The 5,977-nt window shown below is 44.2% G+C and overlaps 1 pseudogene; it reads right to left on the minus strand.

The window, feature by feature from the left end:
* Window positions 1–1,342: 1,342 nt before the first annotated feature.
* The window catches only part of LOC112077967 (neuronal acetylcholine receptor subunit alpha-3-like), a 43,962-nt pseudogene continuing 39,327 nt past the window's right edge, over window positions 1,343–5,977 (minus strand).

The raw sequence follows: 5,977 nt of genomic DNA on the forward strand, positions 1-5,977 counted from the left end.
CTGGGAACGCTCTGTCCCCTAGCGAAGGAGGGTATTCTCCAAGTGTCTGACAGTCATTGTCACAGCTGCCTGCTGTGCTGGGACGCTCTGTCCCTAGCGAGAGGGTAATTCTCCACAGGGCTGACATGTCACGTGCACATGGCTTGGCCTGGACTGCCTAGCGAGAGGGTATTCTTCACAGGGCTGACATATGTCACAGCTACTGGCTGTGCCTGGGACCCTCTGTCCCTAGAACAAGAAAAACAAAAAAAAAATAAAAAAAGAAAGACTAAGAGAAAAGAAGGGTGTAAATGAGAAAAAGAAAAAATAAGCATAGAAAGGAGAAGTAAGGAGGAGAAGCAGGAGAGTAAGAAAAAGAGAAAGAGGGAAAGAGGATAACGAAAAAGAAAAGCAAAGTAGGATACGAAGGAAAAGGAAAATAAAGGAAAATAAGGAGGGAACAGAAAACGAAAAAATAAGTGACTATTCCCTATGGGTATTCCTCACAGCTGCCTGGCTTGTGCCCTGGGACCGGGTCTGTCCCTAAAGAGAGGGTAATTCTCCAGGGCTGCCTGGCTGTTGCCTGGGACTCCTTGTGTGTTTTCTTTCGCGTTCAGGTGTTTGTTCCTGTCCCTCAGCCGGGAAACATGGGTTATTATCTTTTTCTCTCACAGCGGGCTGAATATGTAACAGCGGCTGACATAGTCACAGCTACCTGGCTGTGTGAGAGGGTATTTTCCACAGCGGCTGACATAGTCACTGTTTTAAATGACTGTTTTATTTCATGTTATAAGGCAGGACCTGCTGTTTTTTATTGTCCCTTTGTTTCCATATGCTCCTGGGTATTCAAGCTACCCATGTTACTATTATAATACATGTAAAATCTAAATACAAATGACATATTTCTTATTTTGACGATGTATTGAAACCGAACCGTGACACCACTGTACCGTTTCGTACCGAACCAAGAGTTTTGTGAACCGTTTCACCCCTAGTATTTACAGATACTATACAGAGACATATTGTGTATGGATCCACTTATTATAATATGAGATGAATCCAATGATAAGAACATTTCTAGACTACATTATGTCCATCACACATCATGTCCATCACACATCAACACAAATCATCAATCACAAATGATAATGTTATTGAAAGTTAGCTTGTACTGACAACAGAGATACAGTACACTATCATCAATTCTGTGTTGACCTGGTTCAGAGAGGAGTGGTGATGTAGTTGAGACTAAGGACGATAGCTATAATGATAAGTATAACGATAAACTATAAAACATTGGCGAGCATCAACACTAGGTTAGTTTATTGTTTATTGTTTGTACAGTACACCTGTCAATCATTGACTAAGGCCTAGGGATCCTCCTTCCTCTAGTCCCCGTGAACCCTGAACCCGTGCCGTTTTCCCGGTTTGGAGTCCTCATCTGTACCCTTATCTGTGCCCTTGGTGGTGCCCTCACCTCTCCTCTTAACGGTGCCCTCATCTCTGCCCCCGGTGGCATCCTCAGCGGAGGCCGGGGTGAAACCCTCCGTACGGGGCGTTGAGGAGGGGTCCACACAGGGGGCCGGGGGAGTTTCCCAGCCTGCAGGTCATCTACGAAGCCCTCCATCCTGTCGAACTTGGAGCTGAGCCTTCCCAGCTCATCCTTTAGAGAGTTGAACTGCTTGTAGAGATCCCCCAGGGCCTCAGACAGGGGCTGAATTCTGGAGAGAGAAAGAGAGCGAAAGGGATAGACGGAGAGGGGAAGAGAGAAGTCATGTCACTGAATTGCTACCCACTGGGCAAAAACTGGTTGAATCAAAGTGGTTTCCACATAATTTCAACCAAAAAGCCTATGTGATGACGTTGAATCAACGTGGAAAACTGATTGGATTAGAAAAACATAATTAATTAGAACCTCTACGGGATCGGTGTCCCTTATACAGGACAGTTGCTGCTCAGTATGCGATATGTGACTAGAATGGTGTTGTAAACAACAGCCAACTTTCCGGGACATAGACATGTCTTATATGGGCAGAAAGCTTAAATTCTTGTTAATCTAACTGCAGTGTCCAATTTATAGTAGCTATTACAGCAAAAACATACCATGCTGTTGTTTGAGGATAGTGCACAACAACAAAACACTTTTATCACGGCAACTGGTTTGGTACATTCACCTCTGAAGGTAAATAAGTACTTACATTCAGTAATCTTTCTCTGATTTGTCATCCTGAGGGTCCCAGAGATAAAATCTAGTGTAGTTCTGTTTGAAAAATCTATTTTTATATTCAAATGTAGGAACTGGGTTTTACAGTTTGACCTCTGGCTACACACTACACACCCACCTCTGGCTACACACCCACCCTGCCCGGCCATGTGTGAAGGTTAGTGTCTTTTCTGTAGGGAAGCRAATGATCCATCATGTATGACATTCCTGGGAGTGTGCAAACTTAAATGTTGTATTACCATAGCATTTTTATATGTTCTCTATAGTTATGTACTTGAAAAACAATTCGGCACATTTGGGAAAACTCCTGGCAGATTTTATACAAAATATTGTGTAGGATGTAATTCTTCACTGGATCAGTCTGGAACTTTGCACACACACTGCTGCCATCTGGTGGACAACATCTAAATTACATCAGAATCCGACATCACTGTCTGCCTTTCACTTGCATTTAAAAGATGATGCAACAAAAAATGTGGGGAAAACAAATGCTTTGTTGTTTGTATATCTTTTACCAGATCTAATGTGGTATTCTCCTACATTAATTTCACATTTCCACAAACTTCAAAGTGTTTCCTTCCAAATTATATCAAGAATATGCATATCCTTGCTACGTCCTGGAGCTACATGCAGTTAGATTTGGATACGTATATTTAGGCAAAAAATGAAAAAAAAGGGTCCGCTCCTTAAATTAACTAAGGGAGTCTTTTTTCATCCAACTTTTAACCTACATTTTTTTTGTTTGATTTCCCGTTAGTTGACAACTCAATCAAATATAAATCAAAACTAGACATTGAACTGATGTCTGTGCCCAGTGGGTAGTGCTGGTGGTGCAGCTGCTAGTAAGCAGAGGGTCACTAGTTCTAGCAGTGGTAGGAACAGGGACAGTGAAGGAAGCATGTTAACAGCACAGTGGGGCCGGTTACAGAGGCAGTAAGGGAGCAGGGACAGTGAAGGAAGCTAACATAGCAGTACAGTGGTCCCGGTTACAGAGGTCAGTAAGGAACAGGACAAGTGAAGGAAGCTATACCCATAGCAGTACAGTGGTGCCGTTACAGAGGTCAGTAAGACGGAACAGTGAAGGAAGCTATACCCATAGCATTACAGTGGTGCCGGTTACAGAGGTCAGTAAGGGAACAGGACAGTGAAGGAAGCTATACCCATAGCATACAGTGGTCCCGGTTACAGAGTCAGTAAGGAACAGGAACAGTGAAGGAAGCTATACCCATAGCATACAGTGGTGCCGGTTACAGAGGTCAGTAAGGGAACAGGACAGTGAAGGAAGCTATACCCATAGCATTACAGTGGTCCCGTTACAAGTCAGTAAGGAAGCAGGACAGTAGAAGATATACCCATAGCATACAGTGGTCCGGTTACAGAGTCAGTAAGGGAACTGGACAGTGAAGGAAGCTTACCATAGCATACAGTGGTGCCGGTTACAGAGGTCAGTAAGGGAACAGGACAGTGAAGGAAGCTATACCCATAGCAGTACAGTGGCCGGTTACAGAGGTCAGTAAGGAACAGGACAGTGAAGGAAGCTTACCATAGCATACAGTGGTCCGGTTACAGAGGTCAGTAAGGGAACTGGACAGTGAAGGAAGCTGTACCCATAGCATACAGCTGGCTGCCGGTTACAGAGGTCAGTAAGGGAGCAGGAACAGTGAAGGAAGCTATACCCATAGCATTACAGTGGTGCCGGTTACAGAGGTCAGTAAGGGAACTGGGACAGTGAAGGAAGCTATGCTGAAGATGGTGCCGATGGCAAGGCCTTACGTCTAGCGCGCACACCTCCCACCGCTTCCGAGGATATTACTCGCTAATATTCAGTCTTTGGATAACAAAGTTGACGAGCTCAGGGCAAGGATTTATTTTCCAGAGAGACATCAGGGCCTGTAACATACTTTGTTTGATGGAAACATGGCTCTCTCGGGTTACTCTGTCAGAATCAGTCCAGCCAGACTGATTCTCAGTCCATCGCGCAGACAGGAATAAATATCTCTGCGGGAAACAGAAGGGTGGCGGTGTGTGTTTCATGATTAATGACTCATGATGTAATTGTAGTAACATACAGGAACTCAAGTCCTCTTGTTCACCCGACCTAGAATACCTCACAATCAAATGCTGACCGTATTATCTCCCAAGAGAATTCTCTTCAGTCATAGCCACGGCCGTTCATGTCCCCCTCAAGCCGATACCACGACGGCCCTCAAATAACTTCACTGGACTTTATGCAAACTGGAAACCAGATATCCTGAGGCTGCATTTATTGTAGCTGGGGATTTTAACAAAACAAATCTAACAATTTTAACAAAACAAATCCGAGGACCAGGCTGCTGAAGTTCTATCAACACATCGACTGTTGTACTCGCGCTGCTAAAACTCTCGACCATTGCTATGCTTATAAGGCCTTCCCCCGCCCTCCTTTCGGCAAATCTGATCACGTATCCATCTTGCTCCTCCCTTCCTATAGGCAGAAACTCAAACAGGAAGTACTCGTGCTAAGAACTATTTAACGCTGGTCTGACCAATCGGAATCCACGCTTCAGGATTGTTTTAATGACGCGGACTGGGATATGTTCCAGGTAGCTTGCAAAAATAATCTAGACGTATACACTGATACAGTGACTGAGTTTATAAGGAAGTGCATAGGAGATGTAGTACCCACTGAGGCTATTAAAACCTACCCTAACCAGAAACCATGGATAAATGGCAGCATTCACGCAAAACTGAAAGTGCGAACCACTGCATTTAACCATGGCAAAGTGACTAGGAATATGGCAGAATACAAATAGTATAGTTATTCACTCCGCAAGGCAATCAAACCAGCTAAATGTCAGTATAGAGACAAACTCGAGTTGCAATTCAACAGCTCAGACACAAGACGTATGTGAAAGGGTTTACAGACAATCATGGACCACAAAAGGAAAACCAGCCACATCGCCGAGACCAACGTCTTGATTCCGGAGAAGCTAAACACCTTCTTTGCCTGCTTTGAGGATAACACATTTCCACCGACGCGGCCCGCTACCAAGGACCGTGGGCTCTCCTTCTCCGTGGCCGACGTGAGTAAAACATTTAAACGTGTTAACCCTCGCAAGGCTGCCGGCCCAGAGGACATCCCTAGCCGCGTCCTCAGAGTATGCGCAGACCAGCCGGCTGGTTTGTTTACGGGCATATTCAATCTCTCCCTATCCCAGTCTGCTGTCCCCACATGCTTCAAGATGGCCACCATTGTTCCTTGACCCAAGAAGGCAAAGGAAACTGAACTAAATGACTATCGCCCCGTAGCACTCACCTCTGTCATCATGAAGTGCTTTGAGAGATTAGTCAAGGATCAATCGCCATCACTCTGCACACTGCCCTATCCCATCTGGAAAAGAGGAATACCTATTCTACCGGTCATAAGTTTTAGAACACCTACTCATTCAAGGGTTTTTCTTTACGTTGCAGAATAATAGTGAAGACATAAACTATGAAATAACACATATGGAATCATGTAGTAACCAAAACAGTGTTAATCAAATCAAAATGCATTTTATATTTGAGATTCTTCAAATAGCCACCCTTTGCCTTGATGACAGCTTTGCACCCTCTTGGCATTCTCTCAACCAGCTTCATGAGGTAGTCACCTGGAATGCATTTCAATTAACAGTTAATTAATAAATTAATCAAAAGTTAATTTGTGGAATTTCTTTCCTTCTTAACTTCTTGCAACTATAGGGGGTGCTGTTCCGCATTAGCATATTTGTGTCTCCAAATTAAACTGCCTCGTGC

The sequence above is a fragment of the Salvelinus sp. IW2-2015 genome, unplaced genomic scaffold, assembly GCF_002910315.2.
Source record: "Salvelinus sp. IW2-2015 unplaced genomic scaffold, ASM291031v2 Un_scaffold5102, whole genome shotgun sequence".
NCBI classification, from domain to species: domain Eukaryota; kingdom Metazoa; phylum Chordata; class Actinopteri; order Salmoniformes; family Salmonidae; genus Salvelinus; species Salvelinus sp. IW2-2015.